The sequence below is a fragment of the Electrona antarctica genome (genome assembly GCF_951216825.1).
Source record: "Electrona antarctica genome assembly, contig: scaffold_33, whole genome shotgun sequence".
Taxonomy (NCBI): Eukaryota; Metazoa; Chordata; class Actinopteri; order Myctophiformes; family Myctophidae; genus Electrona; species Electrona antarctica.
The window spans coordinates 143193-157942 of NW_027638147.1; positions in this window are offsets into that span (position 1 = coordinate 143193).

Genomic DNA, 14750 nt, shown 5'->3' on the forward strand with positions numbered 1-14750 from the left:
CCAGAGAATTCACACTGGAGAGAAACCCTATGGATGTGATCAGTGTGATAAACGCTTCTCTCGAATGGACAGTCTTAAAACACACCAGATAATTCACACTGGAGAGAAACCCTATGGATGTGATCAATGTGGACAACACTTCACTCAAATGTCAAGCCTTAAAACACACCAGAAAATTCATACTGGAGAGAAACCCTATGGATGTGATCAGTGTGGTAAACGCTTCTCTCAAATGGCACACCTTAAAAGCCACCAGATAATTCACACTGGAGAGAAACCCTATGTATGTGATCAGTGTGGGCAACACTTCTCTCATTTGTCTGACCTTAAAAAACACCAGATAATTCTCTCATTTGTCTGACCTTAAAAAACACCAGAAACTTCATACTGGAGAGAAACCCTATGGATGTGATCAGTGTGGTAAACGCTTCTCTTGTTTGTCTGACCTTAAAAAACACCAGAGAATTCACACTGGAGAGAAACCATATGGATGTGATGATTGTGGACAACACTTCTCTCAAATGGCACACCTTAAAAGCCACCAGAGAATTCACACTGGAGAGAAACCCAAATGATTTTTTGTTGTTGATTTTCATTTTAAATTAGACACATTGTCTGACAGGGAAGAAATTAGCACGTAATCACATTTTGTACATACATGTGTAAGTATGGATGACATAAAACGTGTTAAAAAATACATATTGTGTACCTTCTTATATATTATGGCTACAGCCATTGGTCAAATATATGAAAGGAGTCACAGACGTCCATATACAAGCTTCCCATTGTATTTTCAAACACCATTTTAACCATGTTAGATTAATTGAACATATCCTGACGAAGACCCAAAGGGGTCGAAACGTTGTATCCTCTTCTCCATGAAATAAAAATGTTGAGCTCAAGGCCAGTGTGCGAACTACATCTCCTTGATTTTTATTACTTTTAATTCATTTTTTTATTTTCTAGTTTTTCTACTTTATGAGGCATTTCTGTCTCTTTTTATTTCCTTTTTTATTTTATATTTGACATTGCACGTTGACATCACGATGTATTCTCTCTCTTTCCTTCTCAGATCATGCATCTCAAATGGCCAATTATCTGGTTACCATTTCAGATTTGGCCCATGGGCCTTCTTCTCTTCATAGTACTGGTCAATTTGATTATTAACACATTTCACATTATGAAATAGTAATAATTATGTTAGTGGAATGGGTATGGAGACGTGGGAAGACCTCTGTTACTGAACAAACAATATAGCAATGATTAGTAGAGCTATTTTGACAGGTGATCTGTCCAATGCCAGACAACCAGTGACCATTAACACGTTTAATCTCTGCATTTGAATGCATTGTCTATAGTGAATGAAGCATCAGCCATCATCATTTAGCCTGTTTACATTTTAACCTGGGGAAAGAATGTGGGGTTTGTTCATTATTTAGCATTTGAAAAAACATTGAATAAAAGTGCAGTCGAACCCTATTAAAACTAATTCCACACACCTGCATGCTCCTCATTCCCTCATAGCAACACAACCTGAACAATGACTTAAAGTTGTCCAGGTTTTCCAGGTTTAAACAAATACAGTTGTTGCTGTTATTGTGTCTCGGTTGTTAATAGCAATGTAATGATGGATATAGGATATGATTATTATACGAATAATGACGTATCCTGATTTATCCTGACTTATCCTGGTCATGAATTAATAATGCCTTACACTATGGACACATGGCCTACACATTACACAATGGAATGCCACTGTAAATATAGATAAGCGATTAAATGAGAACAATAGAGCACAATTTGCTATGAGACTTTGAGGATTTGACAATATACTAATTTGTTGTTAGGCCTTGACCAGTCCTGTACAGAAGACCCACCACTGTCTTCTAAAGTCGAAACAAATTGAACTTGCATTGCAACTTAGGGTGTGCGGTAGTATACTTGTAAAAGACAAGATGTGAAGGAAGAGAGTAAACTGTCATTTCCAGTCTTTTTTCTGTCTGGTACAGCCCTTAAGTTTATGGTGAGGTCAAGTACGTCAAGCCATTATTTAACAAATGACCTATCTGATGATAGGGACATCTACAGGCAACGTAGAATGTGATATGCACAAGCAAACATGATTGTACGTAAGTTTAGTATTGTCATGGTCTGGCCCTCTGCCTGTTTATTCCCCTCTTTCTGTATCTCTCCCTCTGCCCAGTTGTGTCTGTCTTTCCACTCCCACTTCCCATTGCAGCCCTCAGTCCTAGTTATACACCTGGTTCATCAGCCCAGCCAATTACAAACCTGTGTACCTCTGCTACAATCAACCCACCACCTATAAATACTGGACTCCTTGCACAAACTAACTGTCAGAACATAAATCTTTGTCCGGTGCTTCACGTCGTTGTCCCCTGCTCTACCTTGATGTTTTGGGTTTGTCATTTTGACAACAACTATGAAGACATAGAAGACAACAACAAACCCTAGCCCAAACATTTAGACTCTCGTAGATGTTTTTTTCGATTCTGACGAATCTCTCTACGAGAGTCTAAAAGACTAGTCCCTTAAAAAAAGTCTTGTGTTTACGTTTGTGCCTCAAAATCACTCTTACCTTGTACAAATGCAAAATCTAAAATCTAAATAGTTTTTCCCCACATGTCCGGCGGGTGTTCGGAAAACAATTACACCCGTAGGGACCGTAGTTTTCAATAAAAAAAATATTTTAATCCACTCCGTCCATACTCCTCCATTGTAAATGCGCAACATAACATTGGCCGCGCCCCTAGTGGCCAGGGTTCTGTTGCGCATTTACAATGAGAGAAAACCAAGATGGCCGCCAGATTCCGAGACAGAGTATGGACGGAGTGGATTAAAATATTTTTTGTATTGAAAACTACGGTCCCTACGGGTGTAATTGTTTTCCGAACACCCGCCGGACATGTGGGGCAAAACTATTTAGATTTTAGATTTTGCATTTGTACAAGGTAAGAGTGATTTTGAGGCACAAACGTAAACACAAGACTTTTTTTAATGGACTAGTCTTTTAGACTCTCGTAGAGATTCGTCAGAATCGGAAAAAAAACCTCTACGAGAGTCTAAATGTTTGGGCTACTGTAACCCATTGGATATATGCGAATACTGTGGAATTATTGTCATGGCTGGAGTTGTCTGTGAAGAGAGACATTGCTTGGAGCTTCCCATTGTATGAATCAACTAGGGAACTTGGTTATATTTGTACATAATTTGCTGCACATGATCAGTGACATATGTACAGTATGTAGCAGGTGTGGCACCCTGTATGGGTGTATAAGTGAAATCACTTTAGGCTCTGTGTTAAGCATGGGACTATTGTGTGTTTGTTTGTTAAGCGGTTAAAGCTCTATACTCTGATATACTCATTGTAATAGAGTGTTTGTTCAGTCACAGGGCTCTCCATGTCTGTGTAATAAACAATGTGAGAAGATTAATAAACAATATCATATAAGATTCAGTGTCCATCCATGATATGGCGTCTTTATACCACTGCTATCAACGCCATCAAACTCATCCTGGGACTCCCCTAACCTGACTCCGCCAGATGGGGCAACAGAGAGTACACTGGGTACTCTCTGCTGCCCCATCTGGCGGAGTCAGGTTAGGTATCCCCATCAACAGCTACGTTCTGTGGCTGATACTGAGTGGAGCTGGTGGAATGATCGCCTCCGAGTTCTTCTATCTCAACCTGATCGTATCTGTGACCATCTCTTCCCTGGCCGCTGTCTTTTACTTTGCATGGCTCTTCACATGCACATTCATTTTGTTCAGGGTTTTTTTGCATTACTTCTAGTGTTTTTTTCTGGTTCCCTGTTCCATCATTCCAGTGTTGTATCTGTGTGGAGCGTTACATAGCGGTGGTTCACCCTGTGGTGTTTCTCAGGTACAAAGCTAAGCCAACGCAGGGAAGCTGCAGTACCCTCACTAAAAACGCCGGGACAACGCTCCACACGTCCCAAACTCTTCTCCCTTCTGGCTCCAAAACTATGGAATGCACTTCCCATTACAGTCAGAACTGCAGCATCACTCCCAATCTTCCGCCATAGTCTGAAAACCCACCTTTCCACCCTACCCCCTTAGATAGCACTTTTGTAGACTTGGATAGCATCTGATACATACTTATAGCATGTTATCGAGGCCTGCCACACCCTGCCCTCTAAAACGAAGAGCGCTGCACCCGCGATAATAATTCGATTCACTAATAGGAAGAGTAAAAACGAGCTCCTTCGCCAACGAAAGAAGCTAATGGGGACCAAGGTGTTTTTCAACGAACACCTTACCAAGAAGAACGCGGACATCGCAAAGAAAGCACGGGCACTATGGAAGCAAGAGAAAATCCAGTCGACCTGGACCTGGAATTGCAAAGTCTTCATTAAATTAAACGGAGAGGAGGCAACAGTTAACATTGTCCGACACATCGATGAACTTGACAAGTTTGACGAGTCTGAAGCCTGAACACAACGAGCGAGGTATGGCTATCCATTTATAAAATAAGTGACTCATGGCCTTACTCATCTTAACAATTATTTTTTGTTTTTTACTGGATTCCGGGCTTGGACTTACTTTTATAGCTTGGACTGATGGACTAGTTGGCCCTCAAGCGTTGCGGCCCATTTGTTTTTCTATTTGCTCTCTGGAGCTGGTTTTATTAACTACCGACAGGATTATTTGTTTTCCTTTTATTTCTACGTTTTTAAAATACATTCTTCTTTGCATGGGGGTTCTTTCGTTGCATTATGGAGTTCAGCTAGGACGGACAAACTTCTTTATTTTTTACCCTATAACATGCAGATCTCTCTTTAGCATGGCGTTTTTTCTATGTTCTATATTCTTTATTTTTTACTCTCTAACAAGCAAACTTCTTTCTTGCATGGCAGCTCTTTTCTTTAATTATGATCTAACTCAGATACGGATTTATTTGGAGATGAGGAAAATGGCCGACAAAGTGTTTTATTTATTTTCATATAGAAATAGAGTTCCTCATTGCACAATGTTTTTTCTTTTAAATGGAGTTCAATACAGCATGACGTTCATTTCTACTAACGAAGTTCATATGAAGACAGGATGGTACAAGTACATACACCACATAATCATGGATAAACTGTTTAGGCAAATTCACTACATATTATCATGACAACCCAGGATAATAGATCTCAGGTGGGAATTCTTGATCAATTGGTAAGGTTGGATGAACATGATAAAATGGGCTTGAAAACATTTGAATATACTGAACACAATTCACAAGATATTGAAAACGACATTGACCCCGACAATAATTTCTTAAACAATATCAACAACAACTGCTGCTACTATTCAGATGAGCAATTCAATGCAACAGTCAAGATAGATCACAACTTTTCGATCATCCACTTTAATAGCAGAAGTCTCTATGCGAATTTCAAAAGCATTAAGAAATACTTGGGGCAATTTAAGAAACCTTTCAACATAATTGCTATATCAGAGACCTGGATCACCCCTGAAAAGGGGGTTGATGATTTACAATTGAATGGTTATGAGTTGAACTACATGAGCAGGAAAAACAAGACAGGAGGTGGAGTGGCATTATATGTGGATATAAAACTCGACTATAAAGTGTTGGAAGGTATGTCAGCAGTCATTGACGACATAACAGAATGTATCACAGTAGAAATATGTATGGATAAAAAGAAAAATGTAATAGTGAGCTGTATCTACAGAACCCCTGGAACAAGCATTGACACATTTAGTGATTGGATGGAAAAGGTGTTTACATTAACAAATCAAAAGTTTATGTTTATTTGTGGTGACATAAATGTTGACCTTTTGAACCCAAACAAGCATAAAAGCACTGAGGAATTCATAAATACAATATATAGTATTGGTTTGCATCCTAAAATCACGAGACCAAGTAGAATCACTGCACAAAGTGCCACATTAATAGACAATATACTGACAAATGTTCTGGAAGACAAGATAGTGAGTGGGCTCCTAGTAAATGACATTAGTGACCATTTGCCAGTATTTGTAGTGTATGATTGCAATCACAGGGAAGACAAGGATGCAAATAAATTCATCTATAAACGTGTCAGAAATGAAGAATCCATGACTCTATTCAGAAACGAATTATTAAAACAGAATTGGAATAGAGTATATGAAGTAGAAGACATTGATAGTGCATATGAATCATTTCTAAAAATATTCAATGTATTATATGATAAGCATTGTCCCATTAAAAGATACAATAAAAAACAAAAATACAATGATAGTCCATGGTTAACTAAGGGGTTACAAAATGCTTGCAAAAAGAAAAACACTTTGTACAGAGATTTCATTAAACATAGAAATATAGAGGCTGAAAATAAATATAAAAAATATAAAAATAAGTTGACTAATATTATGAGAACATGTAAGAAAGATTATTATAATAAGTTATTGGAGTATAATAAGGGCAATACCAAAGGTTTGTGGAGTGTATTGAATAGTATTATCAGAAATGGAGTTAGAGGCTCTAGTTATCCAGCACACTTTAAAGATAAAGAAAAGATCGTTAATAATATGGATGAGGTGGTTAGTGGCTTTAATGATTTCTTTGTTAATGTGGGTCCTGTCCTGGCTAATCAAATAAAATCTGAGACAACACGTGAAGGTTCTTATGTCCATAACTTTGAAAGAAATCCAAGTTCATTCTTTCTTAGGCCAGCAGAAGAAAAGGAAGTTAGGGATATCATAAACAATTTTAAGAATAAAATCTCTACTGACTGTGAAGAAATTGATATGACAATAGTCAAAAAAGTAATTGATGGAATCTTAAAGCCACTAACTCACATCTGCAACCTATCCTTCTTGTCTGGCCATTTTCCAAGTAAAATGAAAGTAGCAAAAGTCATACCGTTGTATAAAAGTGGGGACAAACACAACTTTACAAATTACAGGCCTGTCTCACTGCTTCCTCAGTTTTCTAAAATTTTAGAAAAATTATTCAACACAAGACTGGACACATTTATTGAGGAACACAAACTACTGACTGACAGCCAATACGGCTTCAGAGAAAATAAAAGTACGGCCTTAGCTCTAATGGAACTAATTGAAGAGATCACAAATTGTATAGATAAAAAGAAGTATGCTATAGGAATATTTATAGATTTAAAAAAAGCTTTTGACACTATTAATCATGATTTATTATTAGATAAATTGGAAAGGTATGGTATTAGAGATGTAGGGTTGAAGTGGTTGAGAAGCTATTTAATGGACAGGCAACAATTTGTAAAGTTGGGTGAGCACAAGTCAACACTTTTGGATGTAACGTGTGGTGTCCCTCAGGGTTCAATTTTGGGTCCTAAACTATTCATTCTTTATATAAATGACATCTGCAAAGTATCACATATTTTAAAGTTTGTTTTATTTGCTGACGACACTAATATTTTCTGTTCGGGGGACAATCTGCAGCTGCTTTTGGAGGTGATCACATCAGAAATGAAGAAATTGAAATGGTGGTTTGACAAAAACAAACTGTCATTAAATTTGAGTAAAACAAAGATCATGTTTTTTGGAAATCGTAAAATAGAAACACAAGCAACTGTGACTATTGATAATGTAAATATAGAAAGAGTATATCAAATAAAATTTCTTGGAGTGATACTAGACCACAAAATCAGCTGGAAACCCCATATTTCATATGTACGAGCTAAGATGGCAAGAAGTGTCTCTATACTGGGGAAATCAAAACAAATTCTAAATCAAGGGGCATTGTACATTCTGTATTGTTCACTGGTTTTACCATATCTTAATTATTGTGTGGAGATCTGGGGTAATACCTATAAAAGTAATTTAAATCCATTGGTCATATTACAAAAGAGAGCAATAAGGATTGTGACAGATGTCACATATCAGGAACACACAAACTCTCTTTTTTTACAGTTAAATGCATTGAAATTCATAGATATGGTCAAGTTCAAAACAGCACAAGTCATGTTTAAAGCAAGAAATAGATTACTACCAGTGAACATACAGAACATGTTTTTTGACAGAGAGGGGGGTTATAATTTAAGAGGTGAGCTAAATCTGAGGAAACTTCTTGTCAACACTACCATGAAAAGTCAATGTATAACAATCTGTGGGGTCAACTTGTGGAATGGTCTGGCTTTGGAACTCAAACAAAGCACCAATATTGTACAGTTTAAGAGGAGGTATAAAAATGACATACTTAATTATTACAGAGTGGAGGATGAGGCACATTGATTGTCTCTGGCTACTTGCTCATTTAATTTGTTGCTCAATTCTTGTTCTCATATATGCATGTATATATGTATGTTTGATGGTGTATATATATAGTATATGTATAATGAATATATGGATGCAGAAACATTTGGATTATATGATTATTGTAATTACTTAATGAGATGGTGAATATTTAAGTAGGGGGTAGGAGTAAATAAGTTTTTACTTCTTCCTACTCCTTTTTGAACTTCAGGTGGAAGATCAATGATCACATTGTTGTCATAATTTCTTATTTCATTCAAAAAAGAAATATACATGCATTGTGGTTCTTTTTTATTATTATTTTATTTTACTGTTTTACCTGAAGATTCAAAATAAAGATAATCAAATCAAATCAAATCAAATGTAGACAGCACTAGAATTGCATTGTATGTAGTCTTAGCACTTCATAGTAGCCTACATATGTATAGCATAGAATAGTATACATTGACACGATCGTAGACAGGAACACCCACAAACGTCACATCCGGTTTTAGCCCGGGGTAAACAAAATGGTCCTCCCCATAGAGTTATAATAGCGTATGATCCTTTGGATCACGTTCAGAGCGATTTGTTGGATGATAGAAATATTGACAGCCAAGAAAAATCCATCAGAAAGACATCTGGACCACTCGCCCTCGGAAAGTTGACTACGTATACGAGACGATTTAGCCATGGTTCACATGGCGCTCGTCTGTCATGGCGGAACTTCAACCTGTTTTATGCACTTTTCCCATTTAGAACGTTAACGTCTACATACATGTTCAGATTTCAAATATAAAGTGCTCACCCCAGAGCCATGGATGTTACAATCCTCGTCGGGTGGGTAATAGTACCCGTGTCTTCCGCATTGTTCAATAAAAAGCGTTTTAATCCGATCGGTGACCATTTTATCAGAGTTATAAAGCACCAACCGATAGGGGCGCATGGCCATAAACTGATTAAACAGCTTTTTATTGAACAATACGGAAGATACCGGTACTTATTCCCGCCCTAGCAGAATTGTAACATCTATGGTCCTGGGGTGAGCAGGACCATAGATGGACCATAGATGTGCGTAAAACACTTCAGTCCAGGCCAGGGCTACCATGAGCTCACAGCGTGCTGCGACGCGTTGTTTGTAGATTTTTTGTTTATGCTGGGGTCCTGGGGTTCAAGTGGTTTATAGTCAGAGTATCCTTATCTAATTATACTTTATTAGATAAGGATATTCCTCTAGCTTGAGCTTGTTTCATTTTCTAAAGTAGCGTTCCTTGTCGAGTGGCAACAAGGATCTGTGCCTGTGATCTGGCAATCCATGATGCCTACTTTTAAATTAGTAGTATTTAAAGCATCTGCGTTTGAAAACCCAACACTTCAATGTTTATTCCGGTTGGGAGAACTCTGAACTTTCCCCCGGCTCCACCCCCCAGCTATATTGACGCCCCTGATGACAAAAGTCGGTGTCGGTGTATATATCACGTGTGTCATTGCAGCTACAGATTATGCACCTTTGCATCCGGAAGTTGAACCCAGCTCCGCTTCAATGTGTAGCTTTGTAGCTTTCGCAGCAGCCACAAACGTCAGATGCATCTTTGTATCTTCATGTTGGCTTCCATTGACAATGAATGGTAGACTGTATCTGCTTGCATCTGCCCATGTGAACGCAGCATTACCAGACCTGTGTGTGGCACAGGTCACAGGTTGGTATAAAGGTGCGTTCAGACTTGAATATGTATATTCGCCTCGGTTCGTCCCGTTAGTGTTGCGCCGCTCTAACCATCCAAGTCTGAACGCAGCTTAAGGCTCCAATCCTCATACCAGTTAGACACCTGAGGGCGAGAAGCGCACTGGCCATATATGGAGCGTGTCTTGAGTGTACAGGGTGTAATGAGGTCAAATCAGCAGACTGCTGGGCCAGTGCTGTCGCTTTGGCATGGGATCAACTTTGACCTGCACAATGAAAAACAGGACACGCTATATATGGCCCTGGCCATATATAGCGTGTCTTGGAGACGTGACTAGACCTGATATCACAATGTGCGACCATATATGGGGACATTCCCGTATATGGGCTTAATATCCCTGATGATGTCATAGTGATGTCACGAGACCTGGGCACAATTTATGGGGGCTTTCCCCATGTATGGGGATTTTGAGTGACAAATGTATGGGGATTTTGAGTGACAAAAAAACGCAAGATTTCATAGTTTAACATATGTGCTTAATATCAGGGATCTCCGGGCTTAATTGCGACAGCAGGTCGCATTTACTATGATATGATACCTGATTTACTATCATCTCTGATGATGTCATAGTGATGTCACGAGACCTGGGCATATATAGTGCCCTGCAGGATTGAGTGACAGATTGTGAGTGACATGATGTGACAAAAAACGCAATTTTGCCAATTATATAATAGCATATAGTTTGTTGATCTATCTTACTGTTGACGCAGTAATGGTATCTTCTATTATATTTAATTTCATTCTTTGGGGGGTGGGGGGGGGGCAGATTTCACCTGAGAAACAATGTTTTTCCATAAAAATATATAATCTACATACATAAAATGCACATAATAATGCAAACTTAAACAACAAAATACTGTAACCCATTCCGAATACTGTGGAATTATTGTCATGGCTGGAGTTGTCTTTGAAGAGAGACATTGCGTGGAGCTTCCTATTGGATGAATCAACTAGAAAAGGGAACTCTACTTTAACCTTAGGCCCTGTGTTGAGCATGCGGGACCTTTGTTTGTTTGTTTGATAAATGGTTAAAGCTCTATATTCTGATATTATATATTCATTGTAATAGAGTGTTTGTTCAGTCACAGGGCTCTCCATGTCTGTTTAATAAACAATGTGAGAAGATTCAAATATGGCCAGTCTGGATCTGTTGTGTTGTGTGAGATTGACCTGAGGGTCTACATCAGATCACAATGTTTGTTTTCTTTTAAAAAGAAGACGTCTTTATGCCACGGCTTGGTGTGTGGATGCCTGCATGGCTTCTACCCCTTTAACGTTAGAGGTTGTGGTGACAGCAGCTCCAATGAGTCTCGCTTCAGTTCAAACATGTTGATGTCTGGGTCAGAATTTTGCATTGAACATCCATCGGTGGTAGTTTCTGCATCATCGAGCGCCACACATTATTTGAATGTCACACGCAGGCCTATTTTAGACTTAACTAGACAGGGTGGCAAAAAAATAAATATGAGGCATTAAGAGTTCAAGACACAGAGCATAATAAACACATTATACAAGAATTTAGAAACAGCAAAAAATAAAATTGAAGAGTAGAAAAACTCAGCGGAAAGGTTATTACGGCCTATAGTGAAAAGAGGCGATCTACAAGCTCACAACGAGCTTGTCAATCAGCTGTTATCACAACATGTATCTGCGGAACCAGTTCAAATAGTATTTTCTTGGGGGGTCGCGGCCTGAAAAGGTTGAGAACCACTGGTCTAAATAATATGACCCGTTCATGAACAATTGTTTATTCATTCATTTCGATTATTCTTACAATGGAAGATTTATAATACCCACTGTCTATAATATGACCTGTTTATGAAATACCTTTAATTCATCTGTTTTTATTTTAATCATAATATGTGACTGTGATTGTGTGCAATGGCAATATTACAGCCAAGATCTTTTGTTGATTCTTTTGAGAATTGCACTTTATCTTTTTGATTTTGTACAGACAGTAGAAGACGATAACTTGTTCAGACTTAAGAGTTATGTGTTCCGTGGATCTATTTTTAAAGAAAATTGTAGATCAGCTTGCCTTGAATGATGTCATATCTGCAGTCTGCACTGTATATACCATACCTTTTCAGGAGAGCAGGCCATAAGATCAAGGTCATGTACATGAAACATGTCTCGTTTTATTTTTAAGTATCAAATGACTGAAAAATAAATATGTTTCTTCATTGTGTCATTTGACACTAAAAAATAAAATGAGACATGTTTCATATTAAAACTATAAATCTGTGTCTGTATTACATATTCAAACCTATGTATTTTACTAATATTAAACAACTAAGACTAGACTAGATTAACAACAAATACTTTCAGAAGACTAAATGGGACTAAAGACTAAATGTGTGTTTTTAAAAGACTAAGACTAAATCAAAATAATGTACACTGGTGTTCACTGTTCATTTGAATAGTTGTTGTTTTCAGAAGAACATTGAGAAGAGTTGTTGAAAATGTTAACTTGTGTCATTGTTATATCAGGTCAACTGTGTTCAAATCCATCTTCTGTATCGGTTACGAGGATACACACAGAGCCTTAGAATGAACGACACACTGGCGAATGGCACCAACTCCTCCATCCCCTCTTTTTCATCAGATGACAACACCGGTCTGGCCCTACAGATTACTTTCAGCTCCATCAAGCTCACCCTGGGTCTGCCTATCAACAGCTACGTTCTGTGGCTGATACTGAGTGGAGCTGGTGGCGATCGCCTCCGAGTTCTTCTATCTCAACCTGATCGTATCTGTGATCCTCTCTACCTTGAACGATGTCTTGTACTTTGCCTGGCTCTTAACATACAACTTAATTTTGGACATGGCTAATAGATTTGCTTTTGTTTTGTTTTTCTTATTCTCCATCCCATCGTTCCAGTGTTGTATCTGTGTGGAGCGTTACATAGCGGTGGTTCACCCTGTGGTGTTTCTGAGGTACAAAGCTCTTCAGTACAGGGTGGCCTGTTGCTGCCCTGTCTGGCTGACGGGGCTTGCAGTCAGCTTGTTAATTGTTATATCTGATACGGTGTTTCCTTACTACTTCTTGATGGGCTTTTGGATGGTATTTGATATGTTGTTGTTTTTTGAATTGATTGAATTACTCGATGTTGACAATTACTCTTATTGCATTAATGTTTAACATATGTAGATACATTTTTAATGGTAAAGCATTGTTTCTTAGGTGAAATCTTAAAGTTTTCTTTTCTATTATATTTATTTTTTGTTTAAGACAAAAGATATACATTAAATATAATAGAAAATACCTTCACTGCTAGGCGGCTATTATAAAACCAGTCAAATATTGGAGAAATTGGCAAATAATATTAGAAAGAGGCAACCATTGTGAACATAGCTGATACATGCTCACAACGAGCTTGTCAATCGGCTGTTATCACAACATGTATCTGCGGAACCAGTCCAAAAGGTTTATTTTGGGGGTTATTGGCCTGAAAAGGTTGAGAACCACTGGTCTAAATTATATGACCTGTTCATGAACTATTTTTAAGTGGTGCAACCACTTCCTTAAGTGACTATGTGTGTGTGTGGGTGGCTGGGTGCGTCTGAGCACGAAACACACGCACATATTAACTGTATATATGGTGATTTTGGGTGTGCCAGTAAAGTACAATACACTACAGTGACAGTACAGTACAGTAGAGGGTACAGAGGGACCCTGGCTCGCCGGAATCGGGCCGGCACCCTGGGTGCGTTCCTGTGGGTCTGGAACTCCCCCCCCCCCCCCCCCCCCCCCCGGGGACCCCCACACGGAGTTGCACCACTTACTTCACATGGGTGTGATTTTTTATTAATACATTAATTTGTGTTATTCATACAATGGAACATGACGCATGTGTGACAGTGTTGAGATGTATTGGAAATGATCATTAATTGTCTGTGTATATAAATATATCATTGTCACTGTATGTATATTTATATATGCTTTTATACTGAAACCGGAACCGGATGTATCAATTGGGTGTACGTGTATATAATGAGTAAAAATAAACACTCGCTTCTCTCTAGCCATGGTCTAAGGAAGCAAACCCACATCTGCTCTCTGAGTCACCTTTATTGTCCTCCGTCAGAACCGGCTAGCTCTGGGATTGTTGTTGTTTTACGCTATGCGTTAGCTCCGTTTAACAGACAGATTAATACCCACTGTCTGTAATATGACCTGTTCATGAACTACTTTTAATTCATCCGTTTTTCATCATCACTCATAAATGAATGTGTCACTGATGGAACATGAACCATTGATGATGGAAAATAAAAGTCTAGTGAAGAAACGTTGGTTGCTGTGTATTGACTTTAAACGTACAGAACCAAACATAGTCCACAATCAGAGTCTACAAGTTGAATAGGTAGCCTATACTACGTTGAAATGGGCCATCAAGTCACACTTCTTAGAGCACCCCCCCCCCCCCCCCCCCACAGGAGGTGAGGGGGTGTCGGGTGGGTCACAACAATGCATTCCATTCCAAGACTGCCACCTACAACAGACATCAACGCACCCCTTGGAGCACCCCTTGGAGCACCCCCCCCCCCACACACACACACACACACACACACACACAAATTGAATAGGCCTACTACGTTGAAATGGGCCATCAAGTCACACTTTTAGAGAACCCCCCCCCACACACACACACACACAGATATAGTGGGGTGGAAATAACGAGACAGGCAGTGGTCTGTATAGTAGCCTATAGTGCTTTTAATTGACATGGTATGTATTATGTCGCTATGAATCACGCTGGATTATAATTT